Consider the following 13,740-nt stretch of genomic DNA (forward strand, 5'->3'; position numbering starts at 1 on the left):
CTTTAACAATCATCATGAGCTCTCAACAGTCCTCCATTCATCTCAGTGATGAACGGATGTCCCTGCAGGATACAGGGTGTCATGCAGATGTGCACATTTGTGGATAAAGACAGTTGCTTTCTGTGTGATACATGAAGTGTGTTGATGCACACTGTATCCTGCAGGAACTTCCATTCATAACTGAAGCGGAGGTCTACTGTATGCCAATGGCTGTCAAAGTCAACACATAACTGCAAGTTTAAATATCCTTACAGCTGTTTAAGAGTCTAACAGTATACATACTTTTACAGTACATAAGCTGAGTTAAACAAGGTGAGCTGAGTCTCAAATCATCATTGGTCCTCAAAAACATGTTAATATATTTTACCATTTGTTCAAAATTGTGGTTAATAAATGTCATGGACTGATCATGAATGGTTTTTGTTTTGTTCACTCGTTTTCCTAGAAATTAAAAGTCAGCAGCTATAAATACTGTAGTTGCTGATGTTTAACAAACAGGTACTTACCAGCCCATGGAGTCCAGTGATGTCTTCCCCAGAGAACATTCTTCGCATGTGCAAGATAATGCGTCATTGTGAGACTGGTCCTGTGGCCTCCTAGGATGTGGGACATGTCCCAGGAGGCTGTGGTCGGCCTGAGGTGATGTAATTCTTGCCTAGGTGAGGGTTAAGAAAGTGGGAGCTGGTACCTATCAAAAAAGGTACCTTTTCTCCAAAAAACAGGGCTGTATTTCAGTTAAAGGCTGAAGGGAGGACAACATTGAAGGGATCTGTAACATTTGCTGCCTGCCCCACAGTACATTTACTGTGGCTGGGCTGGAGCTACAAGCACTGAGATGTACTCATACAGTTGTGTTCAAAATAATAGCAGTGTGTTGAAAAAAGTGAATAAAGCTCAAAATCCTTCTAATAGCTTTTATTTCCATACACACAAATGCATTGGGAACATTACAAATTCTATTCCAAATCAAAACATGAAGAAAAATATATCAAATTTCTGTTGTTCCTCAAAAAATTGAAGAAAAGTGAATATTAGACTGTTCAAAAAAAAAAAACTGTTTTTGTATTCTTCTTTACAAACTCAAACATTCACTATATAAACTGAAAAATGTTTGAAGATTTAGCTTTCCTTTGAATCACTTAATTAATATTTAGTTGTATAAGCACTGTTTCTGAGAACTGCTGTGTTGCATGGAGTCATTCAACTTCTGGCACCTGTGAACAAATATTCCAGCCCAGGATGATTGGACTACATTCTACAGTTCTTCTCTATTTCTTGGTTTTGCCTCAGAAACTGCATTTTTGATGTCACCCCACACGTTTTCGTTTGGATTAAGATCCGGGGATTGGGCTGGCCACTCCATAACGTCAATCTTGTTGGTCTGGAACCAAGATGTTGCACGTTTAATGGTGTGTTTGGGGTTGTTGTTTTGTTGGAACACCCATTTCAAGGGCATTTCCTCTTCAATATAAGGCAGCATGACCTCTTTAAGTATTTTGATGTATTCAAACTGATCCATGATCCCTGGTATGCGATAAATAGGCCCAACACCGTAGTATGAGAAACATCCCCATATCATGATGCTTGCGCAACCATGCTTCACTGTCTTCACAGTGTACTGTGGCTTGAATTCAGTGTTTGGGGGTCGTCTGACAAACTGTCTCCGGCCACTAGACCCAAAAAGAACAATCTTACTTTCATCAGTCCACAAAATGTTGCGCCATTTCTCTTTAGACCAGTCAATGTGCTCTTTGGCAAATTGTAACCTCTTCAGCACATGTCTTTTTTTCAACAGTGGGACTTTGCGGGAGCTTCTTGCAGATAGCTTGGCTTCACATAGGCATCTTCTAATTGTAACAGTACTCGCTTGTTGTGACGGAGTGTAGGCAGGACAGAACACGCAGAGTAGATGGCAAACGCACAAAGCTTTATTGAGGCAAACAGATGACAGTCACCGAAATAGGGGAGTTCGCAGGGAGGGTGAATACGCCAGTACAGGGCAACACAGAAGGACCAACACACTTAAAGTCCAACACCGAGAGCCAAGGGAAAGTCTCTGTAGCAAGTAATCCAACAGGGGGTTTGGTGTGAGTCTCTGTAGCAAGTAATCCAACAGGGGGTTTGGTGTGAGTCTCTGTAGCAAGTAATCCAACAGAGGGTTTGGTGTGAGTCTCTGTAGCAAGTAATCCAACGGGGGGGTTGGTGCGAGGTCAGCACAAGAACCATTCAAGTGAAGCAGGCAGAGAGCATGTACTCACGGATCTCTGGTGTCTAGCAGACAGTCTTCCCCAGCTCTGGGAGAAGGGGGGTCCTAGGCAGCCTTGGGTCTCTGCCGAGCCTGGCCACGAAAGGTCCCAGCCGCAGCCCGGGCCCCTTCCGTCAGCTACACAGTGGTGAATACCTCAGGAGCTCTGGCATCAGCTTCTTAAAACTGATGTCGGACCCCCTAATCACCTAGGCAACCGGGGGGGGCGAGCTGGCATGGCTCCAGCTTGTCTTAGGAATGCCTTTGATCTTTGCAGGAGGAGAGAGGGGCACGGATGAGAGATGTCAGAGAGAGCAGGGACAGAGCAAGGGGGCTGAGAGGGGAAAGCAGCTGCGACACAGGTAACTTTAGACCTTCTTTGATCTTCCTGGAGCTGATTGTTGGCTTAGTCCTTGCCATTTTGGCTATTCTTCTATCCATTCGAATGCTAGTTTTTCGCTTTCTTCCACGTCTTTCAGGTTTTGGTTGCCATTTTAAAGCATTTGCGATCATTTTAGCTGAGCAGCCTATCATTTTCTGCACTTCTTTATATGTTTTCCCCTCTCCAATCAACTTTTTAATCAAGGTACGCTGTTCTTCTGAACAATGTCTGGAACAACCCATTTTCCTCAGAATTTCAGAGAGAAATGCACTGTAACCAGCATGTACAACATTTGCTGCCTTCCTTCCTTAAATAAGGGCAATAATTGCCACCAGTTTTTCAAAGAATGAATGACCTCACTAATAGAACTCCACACTGCTATTATTTTGAACATGCCCCTTTCAATTAGTGATTCAATTACACAGAATCAGCAGCATGCATGTCATGACTGTTGGGTCTGTTGGATTTCTATTACTCTACTACACCTGCTAGTAAATTATTTGTCATGTAGAAATATCATTTCTACCAAAAACAGTGATTGATCAGGTTAGTGATGTCTGACTGCTATTATTTTGAACACAACTGTATATCGCAACCTGTTTCCGGGCTTTCAGTTGTGCATGAGTGCACCTCCTGTTGACTTGTGCTGTGATTGGACACAGCATGAGTTTGTCAGCAGGTTTCAGCAAATGGTTTTGTCTCTTTACTACTTATCAACTGTGGTCAATCACAACACAGAGTTACCAACACATAGAACTCTATATACAGAACAGCAATCTAGCGGTTTCTTCTTCCTGAAATCAGCTCTGAGTTCAGGGAGAAAAAGCAGCCAGAACTGAGAATAAATGAAGCACACATTACACTTGTTAGGCATACAGTTAATCCCTTAATGTTAACCCCTTCCCAGCCAGTGTCAATAGTACAGTGTCCCTCCCAGCCAATGTCTGTTAGCTTCATGAAATATAAAAGATGCGGCGCTATATCACAAGTATTTTAAGTGAAAAAACATCCAAGATATCAATAAAGTGGTTAAGTGACTAATGTGATCCCAAACATTATGTCACAAGCAGAGTAACATGCAGTGCAAAAACAGTCTTTGTGATAATTTTCTCTCCTTCAAAGTGCTGCTTCCATGCGGTGAACGTGAGAAGGATAAGGCTGTGCACTCACCAGATGCACAGTGTAACTGCGCATTTAGAGATAAGTTATCTCTACAGGATCCACTGGTAGCTCCTAAAGTCAGATCAAGCCAGATACTCCTCCACCCGCTGGATGTGCTGATAATCCACGGTCTCTCTCTTGGGTGGCTCTATAGGTGATATGTGACTCACCTTGCTTATTTCTTAGCTCTTGTGTCCTTTATCGGTGTACAATGTATGTCATTTTCTTGCTTCAGGTCGAAAATGCCAGGAAACTTTCCAATGTACAGATTTCGCGGTTGACTGACGACATCTCTGAATTTGACTTTTGCAGTCCCTGTGGAGCAGAGCTCAGAGAGGAAAAAACAACTCAAGGAGCCAAACCGTTCTGACAAGGAGCATACCGTACTTCGCTCAAGCGTGCAGCACTTCCTCCTCGCGACTGCTGTGTCCAGTGGAATGAAGATCCCGATGAACGGGACCCACTGATCAATCAGTGGGTCCCGTTCATCGGGATCTTCATTCCACTGTGAGTGCACAGCCTTATCCTTCTCACGTTCACCGCATGGAAGCAGCACTTTGAAGGAGAGAAAATTATCACAAAGACTGTTTGCACTGCATGTTACTCTGCTTGTGACATAATGTTTGGGATCACATTAGTCACTTAACCACTTTATTGATATCTTGGATGTTTTTTCACTTAAAATACTTGTGATATAGCGCTGCATCTTTTATATTTCATGTTTTGTGACGTTTATTGGTATCCTTTTTGATGCTGTGGCTGCTTTATTTTTCATAGCACTCACAACTTCTTTTATACTTCTGTTAGCTTCAGATTGCCTGCCACACTATTATAGTCACACTATACGTTGCTGATCAGTATTACTAGTATAGAGTATCAGTATCTTGATCACGATCAGAACTATACTAGTGTCCCTAATAGTATAGTGTCCCCAAAAACGTAGTTTGGTTTTTACCAAAGACATGTAACAGCATACATTTTGGCCTAAATTTATGAAGAAATTTAATTTTATTGGATATGCTTTATAAGAGAAAGTAGAAAATATTGGTTTTTTTTCAAGATTTTCCATATTTTTTTATTTATATAATAAAAAATCCAGTGGTAATCAAAAACCACCAAAAGAAAGCACTATTTGTGTGAAAAAACTATATAAATTTAATTTGGGTACAGTGTTGTATGACTGAGCAATTGCCAGTTAAAGTAGCACAGTGCTGAATAGCAAATAACACCCTGGTCATGATGGGTGTAAAACCTTCCAGAGGTTATAGTTAATTTTTGGTTGAAGTCTTTAAGAGCAGTCTGATTCCTGGCAATTAAAGTCTGTACATAGGAAAATACTTATATGAAGAACCTGGTTAAGCCAGAGACATTTATGTAGATTCCTATATATGGGTTATCATGGCCACATGTATGAGGGTTTGTTGTGAGGTTTATTAAGGCAGATATGCATACTTTGACTCCATTAGGGCCAGTTCACACACAATGCATTTCAGATGCTTTTTTTCTGCATCCAAAACTTACAGAAAGTAGGTTATATGGTTGTCAATGTCATAGTTCACATCAGTGCTTACAGTTCCAGTGTATTCTGGTTGCAGAAAAAAAAGGTAGAACAGGCTGCATTTTTCCTGAACAGAACTGTACTGGAACGCAGTAAAACGCATCAAAAACGCACCGGAACGCACCAAAAAACACACTGGAATATACATGTCCCTATTTAAATTGAAGAAAAAGAGAGGGGGGGGGAGAAATGAACTGGAATGCATAAAAAACACACTGGAATGCATCAAAAACGCACCAGGACGCATAAAAAACACACATGCAAAAACGCATTTGGAACGCATTTGGATTGCATTTCTATGGTGTGAACCTGCCCTCAATCAAATGGATCACCAGAAAGTTTTTTTTTGTAGAAAGGTAAGATGCTGTTTTTTCCTCCAACTTCACATCTGTAATATATACTAGCAGTTTAAAAGAACAGGACATGCCTAAACTCATGAAGTTCTGAAGTCATGATAATAGTGACAGTAAGTTGGATGAATTCGTGGGTAAATCTTGTTTAAAGTCCATTACATTCCTTCCCATCTCAAAATAAATGCTTAATATGTTTTAGAAAGTCCATTAATGTGTAAATGCAAAAGAGGGTGCCAGGCTTGAGCCAAGACATAGATCCTTAAACAATGTGCAGTTTAGACTGGTAGGATTTGGCAACAAGATAGGAAAGTGATAAATCTGAATAGACTGAGTAGATAGCCCTAGGATGGTCAGTTAGAAAGTTGATTTGATAAACCACAGCCACCACCATGCTTAGAAAGAGCTAATAGGGCCCTATGGATGCTTGTGCTATGACACTAAATTAATTTTTTTATTTAACTTGGAAGCAATTTGATAAAAAAAAAAAGTCATAGGAATTGTAAGGTGCATCTCTGGGCAAAAGCTTTGTTTGCAATTTAGGATAAAACAGTCACTTTCTAAGTGGTCACTTAGCTCAGGCATGCAGGCAGGAGGCTGTGCTTAGCTGAGAAAGCTCCTCCTCCCTTCTCCAGATAAAAGAATAAAAATGCCCATGAAGACTACTGGGATGTTTGACATAATTTTGGCCTAGGCCAGAGACCAGGAATCAATGTAAGAAACGTGAATAAAAAAAGGTTAAAACAAGTAAATAGAATATATCTTCCTATCTATTTACTAATGTTAGCACCATAAGAATAAAAATAGTTAATGTTGATTGAGATTATAAACAGTTTATATAGTTTTTAATATTGTGCAACATAAAAAAACTGCAAAAATGTGCCACTACCACCATTTCATTCTACAGCGTCTCTGCTTTTAAAGAATATATAAAATTCTGGGGTTTATAAGAATATTTATAGCCAAAATGCTGATGTATCTGAAAAATTGCTCCAGAGGGGAAGTGGTTAAGGAAAATAGCAGGAAGGACTTTCAAGACTGTATTAGGGTCATGAGTAATCTGTAAGCCCAGATGTAAGCTTTATCGTGCTCCAAGAGATACCTAGATGTTTCCTAGATGTAAGTCCCCCTTAAGTGCTCCTTAAAGCTAGGTTCACATCTGTGCAGGTGGTGCCGCTGCGGGATCCGTAGCAATTCTAACAGCTGCAGCCCCCCACACAGTGAAACGCGGGACCCATGGGTGGGTGCCATTAATCTTAATGACACGACAGCAGCACTGGAAATCACACACGCACTGGGAACCTCGGTTCCCGTGCAGGCTGCAATTTTCAAGTAGAGCAAGGACTTCTTTTTTGTGTTTATCACGTGGTGAAGACTGGAATGTTATTGAGGAATCTCTTGCACCTCCTGCCCAACACTCCCGATGGTGGAGACAGAGAGTGTGAGGGCAAAGAGTGGCACAAGTGCCGAAGTAGCTGGCTGGTGGTGTCCACTCTGTAGGTGGGTAGAGCTGGTAGTCGCAGTCCCCAGAATGGAGCGCAGGAGCAGCTTGGCACCAGAGCAGAATATGAAGCAGGACCAGGAGATAGGCAGCATACAGCACTCAGCAATGACTGGGCAGCGAGGAACCAAATCGGCAGGCAGAGCAAGTCAAGGAGGCAGGCCAAGGTCAGTAACAGCCAGGCAATGCAGTACCGAAACAGTAGGCAAAGGCAAGTCCAGTAAATAGACCGAGGTCAGAGTAATCAGGTGAACAGAGTTTAAGCAGGAGCTGAAGCGAAGTCCAAAGGCAAGCTGGATCATACACAAGTAAGCAGGTACAGCAGATCAGGTCACAGGAACAAATTGAAGACCATTCAGCAACTGCTCATAATGACAGGCCAGTTTAAATAGGCCATTGGGTACCAAGTGTGCATGCTAATTGGAATGCGTGTGAGCCCGTTTGCATGTGCGCGCGATGAACTGGAACAGTACATATTTTGCTTCTTCGCTCATAAATATGAGCACGTGAGCAATGCATACACATATGAGCATACGTCTTTACTATTTCTCTGGTGCTAGAAATTCGGTTTCTCTTACAGCGTTTCATGGAGCATGGCAGCCCATTCAAGTGAATGAAACCTAGCCTTAGTGTCTGTTGTAAATTTTTCAAAGTCCTTTTTAGTTGACAGTGAGCCAAGAAAAGTATGGCGGTTGGCATATTCTGGTCTAAAATCTTTGCTAGGTGCTGAGCAGAATCAAATGGGCATGAGATGAGCAGTACTGTGAGGTGAGAAAATGGATTAGGGTCAGCCTTGAGCCATTTTGAGGGGTGGTGCAGGAAAAGTGGAAGCACTCCTACTAGGCATAAGTGGAGCCAGTAAATCTGCAGTGCAGCTGCTTTTGAAGGATGGTAGTGCTGGAATCTACATTGTTGGACCTGCTAATGCTATATTGCAGAACAGCCTAATCACTGTATCAGTGAGCTCCCAAGAGAATATTCAATAACTAGAAAAGCTACAATTTCTGGGGAAATTGTGTGAAGTTTTCTTGTCTCCATCAGTAGTCTACAACTCACACTCTAGCTTTTGCCACTCTGCTGCCTGCTCACACACCTGGTTCCTATGGCAACTCACTCTACACCAAGGGCAGAGAAGAGCGGTTAAAAACAAACTGCTCCAACTTGCTCACGTCACTGGCGGTTGCCATCTTCAAACGGTTGTAGTTTAAAAATTATAATTCCTACACTGACGAGCTTTATATTGTGAGAATCACAAGACCCAGACCTACATTTTGATGCATAGTATGTCTCTGAAATATTAAAAATGAAGGCACAGTTGCAGTTTAGAAATTGCCCTTCAAATTTGAGGTGGCTAGAGTGGAGTTTCAATGAATGTCAATGGGCGGCGTGAGTTGCAAACAAATAGTCATATTGTGAAAACTATCAGGGCTATGGCTTAGCCGTGGACATTTTTAGTGGCAGCAGGGATAGCTGAACGTGTTGATATAAGATTGTAGGTGGGCTTGAAAATGAGGGAGTGATGGCAGTTTAGAAATCATGTCCTGATTTTTCAGCTCACACTCCAGCTTTTGTCCGCTCACACTCTAATTTTGAACATTCCGCCATTCATTCCTATGGGACCAACTTCACCACAAAAACGCCGATATTTCGTGAACCATTCAGCGAAACTTTCACAAAATAATAGCACACCAATCGGGAACAATCCGCACATTTCGGTATATTACTGTCTATGTAGTGTAAAAACTGTGGGAGGAGTTAGGGTGGTAAATTTGGCTATAATAATAGGAATATATATGTGAGATAACAATAAGTGGTCTTGCCATGCAAGAACACTTAATTAGGGTGTACCTCCTGTCCTTGTACAGATGCTGAGCACATACAGTATCTCACAGAAGTGAGTACACCCCTCACATTTTTGTAAATATCATCTTATATCTTTTTATGTGACAACACTAAAGAAATGACACTTTGCTGCAATGTAAAGTAGTGAGTGTACAGCTTGTATAACAGTGTAAATTTGCTGTCCCCTCAAAATAACTCAACATTAATGTCTAAACCACTGGCAACAAAAGTGAATACACCACTAAGTGAAAATGTCCACATTGGGCCCAAAGTGTCAATATTTTGTGTGGCCACCATTGTTTTCCAGCACTGTCTTACCCCTTGGGCATGGAGTTCACCAGAGCTTCATAGGTTGCCACTGGAGTCCTCTTCCACTCCTCCATGATGACATCACGGAGCTAGTGGATGTTAGAGACCTTGCGCTCCTCCACCTTCTGTTTGAGGATGCCCCACAGATGCTCAGTAGGGTTTAGGTTTGGAGACATAATTAACCAGTCCATCACCTTTACCCTCAGCTTCTTTAGCAAGGCAGTGGTCGTCTTGGAGGTGTGTTTGGGGTTGTTATCATGTTGGAATACTGCCCTGTGGCCCAGTCTCTGAAGGGAGGGGATCATGTTCTGCTTCAGTATGTCACAATACATGTTGGCATTCATGGTTCCCTCAATGAACTGTAGCTCTCCAGTGCCGGCAGCACTCATGCAGCCCCGACCATGGCACTCCCACCACCATGCTTGACTGTAAGCAAGACACACTTGTCTTTGTACTCCTCACTTGGTTGACACCATCTGAACCAAATACGTTTATCTTGGTCTCAATAGACCACAGGACATGGTCCAGTAAATCATGTCCTTAGTCTGATTGTCTTCAGCAAACTGTTTGCAGGCTTTCTTGTACATCATCTTTAGAAGAAGCTTCCTTTTGGGACGACAGCCATGCAGACCAATTTGATGCAGTGTGAAGCATATGGTCTGAGCACTGACAGGCTGATCCACCACCCCTTCAACCTCTGAAGTAATGCTGGCAGCACTCATACATCTATTTCCCAAAGACAACCTGTGGATATGACGCTGAGCACTTGCACTCAATTTCTTTGGTCGACCATGGCGAGGCCTGTGCTGAGTGGAACCTGTCCTGTTAAACCGCTGTATGGTCTTGGCCACCGTGCTACAGCTCAGTTTCAGAGTCTTGGCAATCTTCTTATAGCCTAGATCATCTTTATGTAGGGCAACAATTATTTTTTTCAGATGCTCAGAGAGTTCTTTGCCATGACGTGCCATGTTGAACTTCCAGTGACTAGTATGAGAGAGCGAAAGTGATAACACCAAATTTAACACACCTGCTCCCCATTTACACCTTAGACCTTGTAACACTAATGAGTCACATGACATCGGATATGGAAAATGGCTAATTGGGCCCAATTTGGACATTTTCACTTAGGGGTTTACTCACTTTTGTTGCCAGCAGTTTAGACATTAATGGCTGTGTGTTGAGTTATTTTGAGGGGACAGCAAATTTACACTGTTATACAAGCTGTACACTCACTACTTTACATTGTAGCAAAGTGTAATTTCTTCAGTGTTGTCACATGAAAAGATATAAGAAAATATTTACAAAAATGTGAGGGGTGTACTCACTTCTGTGAGATACTATAAGTAGCATAGAAAAGCAGCATACTTCAGTCAGAACTTCTTCAATCTCTGTTCTGCAAAATTACATTAAAATGAATCTAAGCACAACTAAATTAGGATCAGAAAGATAGGAATTATTTGTTTTACTAAGTGGCAGCCATGTAACACATTTCTTTAATAGTGAAAGACATCACAGTGCAAAACAAACTGGGTGGGGGAAAGGTGGTGAGAAAATATGCAATGCTATGGTTATAGTGTGCATAAAGTTTATTTATGAAGTGTGAAAACCCTAAGCTGCTAGGCGTTGTATGAGAATTTGAGAACAATTAAATTAAACACCCATCACAGACATCATACAGAAATGTAATGTTCATTAACCACTTGCCTACCGGGCACTTTTACCCCCTTCCTGCCCAGGCCAATTTTCACCTTTCAGCGCTGTTGCATTTTAAATGACAATTGTGCGGTCATGCAAAACTGTACCCATATGAAATTTTTATAATTTTTTCACACAAATAGAAATTTCTTTTGGTGGTATTTAATCACCACTGGGTTTTTCATTTTGCACGTGGCAGCGACTGTCTCGTATGGCCCCCCATTCATCCCATGGGCAAATACGCACACCCGAGCCTTCCATGCCATTATTCATATACCTACATGATCTGGAGATCGAACCAGCGGTAATCTATTGTTGGCGAAGAGACTGTAACATGGTGGAGTCCTGCCGATGTAGCCGATAAACAAATGTATCTCAGAAGGCTGGGTGAGATGAGGTCTATGAGTGTTTCTAGAGCCCTACTGTGCCTTATATTGGATGATAATTGAGGCCGTTGGAATTTGGTCGACTCTTATGGGACATTCAGTTGCCATAATATTATTCTGAACCCGGATTATTTTCCATCATTTGTGGACTGTTTATACTACCATCAGTATTATAACGGGCCACCCTATATGCATCCAGGGGCTATTTAGGACTGCAATTGTCCTCAATTTGTATCGCGAGTGACAGGCTCTATATGATTCTATAACAGTGACCCACATTTGGAGGGTGCCATACAGTATATAGTGGGAGGTGTATACAAATATATCTGAATGTTACCCACTACTTATCCATTTACTTTCTTAGGCCTCATTTAGTCCTGCTATGAATTATTCGGTGAGGGTATGTAATACCATTTCCCATGTTTGAATGCAGGTTGAATGAGCAGCTGCTTGGGTGTTGAGACAACGTTGTCTTTTTTAATTTTAGTGTGGTGGTGGATAGTGGTTTTAGCTCATCTTTGTATGTGTAATTTTTGATACTATATTTTCAATAAAGTCATTCTTTACTAAGCTGCATGGTCCCTTTAGAAACTTCCTTTTGGGGTAATTTATTACCCTAGACCGTTTAAACTCCTAAGTGTTAGCTTGCATTCAGGAGAAGCTGGTGTATAGAGTATGTCAAGTTTGGGTTTCATCTTGTCACTAGATTATGTAGAGCAAGCAATTGCAAAGAGTCAATCCATGCTGAACTCCATTTGCTCCCTATTTTAACAATTGTGAGTGGCGTTCAAAGGCGGTCCAGAAGTGGTAAAAACACTACCCAACCACCAATTTTTAATGTCTATGTGAATCAGGCCATGCATGAAGATTGTTTGGTCACAACATGCATGTAAGTAGGTTGAAAACTGCTTAGTTAGATAAGTACTGGCCCATGGTGGGTTGGGTAGGGTTAATGTTCTGGATATCGATTTTGCACGCTTTTGGAGCTTCAGTCAACCCACCTGTGATTTATATTAGGGGGATGGCTGGAACCCAGAGACCAGGGCCCTGGGGTTTTTTGCTGTTCTGGATACCTGCATATGTGCAGCTGCTGATCCGCTCCTGAAGAACCATGCTTCTGAATATCTCAGGATGCCACCAGCCATGAAACATGCCGCCTGCTCTGGATTTTGCCTCCACTAGTGGACTCTCTTTGCTGAAGGTCCTTAGCCTAACTATATGGCATGGAAGAGGAAGAATCCATACAGGACATGCATGAGACCAGCACTATGTGTCTGGCGGGATCCCATTCTGTTACTGGGAGTGAGGTAACAGAAGTACACTGGCTGGTGGAGTGGCGCGGTTCAGCCCACCCTTCCCGAATGCAACACATGTAACACACTGGGAGTACAGGAATGGGACAGTTCTTGGAAAAGAGAGATACATCTTTAAACTACTTGCAGTGTCAGCTCATCTCTGCATTGTAAGACTGCCTTAATGTTAGACTTTATACATCACTGCAGTTCCTGGGCCTAGATGAGCGCGCCTCTTGCAAAGTTACCCCTAGTACAGCGGAGCGTTAGGCCCGCCAACAATATAATGTAGTCAGTAAAACACAACCACCCTACATGCATACCTTATTACATTTTAAGTGGACCCTCTAAAGAGTTCACATTTTCTTTTGTCCTGCAAATGGTCCAATGGCTTAGGAAAGGTAAAATACAGACATAATTACACATGTATATGGCCAATTTAAGATTAGCCTGCCTATGACTTTACTACAGTCAAGTAGGGCAACCTGATTTCCTTAATTCTGACAAATTTTCAGTCACTGCTAATAAATCAATTATTGAGTAAAGCCATTGGTAGTCATGAAGAGCTGTAGCCCTGCATGATAATTTGTGAGTCCCCTTGGTATCTGCTATCTACCTATTGGTTTAGCAATCCTGTAAGAAAACAAAAACATAGCATGGTAATTTAGTATGTAGAAGAAAGTGCTTATATATTTAGGATATAATATAAACTCATCTCACTAGTGCAATTTTTATCAAAACATTATTGCAGTAAGCTTACTGTGCATATAACTAGTAAGGCTAGCAATCAGTGAACCACAATAGCTCTTTATTAAGCAGAGACACGAGGACTGGGAGGGATGTTGAAGCACACATTTACTTCCCTTTTAGTTGCAAGGCAAATAAACAATATCTCTGCAAAAACAATATTTAATTTATCTTTGGCACAGAGCCATAGATAGTCCTATTCTGCTTTTATGAACAAGACCTACTGGGGCTTCAAGCTACACAAATGATTTTCAGACACTAATTTGCAGATT

The 13,740-nt window shown here is 41.7% G+C and overlaps 1 protein-coding gene across 1 annotated transcript in view; it reads right to left on the bottom strand.

Annotated features, from left to right (window-relative positions):
• ITGB2 (integrin subunit beta 2) overlaps positions 1 to 4,075 on the bottom strand; it is a 109,337-nt gene extending 105,262 nt beyond the window's left edge. The window contains exon 1 of the mRNA XM_089671895.1: positions 3,959 to 4,075. The gene's annotated coding sequence lies outside the window, so the exon portion shown is untranslated. The remainder of the gene's footprint in view (positions 1 to 3,958) is intronic.
• Positions 4,076 to 13,740: the final 9,665 nt, after the last annotated feature.

The sequence above is a fragment of the Staurois parvus genome, unplaced genomic scaffold (assembly GCF_062004578.1).
Source record: "Staurois parvus isolate SC_StPar_1 unplaced genomic scaffold, SC_StPar_1.0 ptg000011l, whole genome shotgun sequence".
Taxonomy (NCBI): domain Eukaryota; kingdom Metazoa; phylum Chordata; class Amphibia; order Anura; family Ranidae; genus Staurois; species Staurois parvus.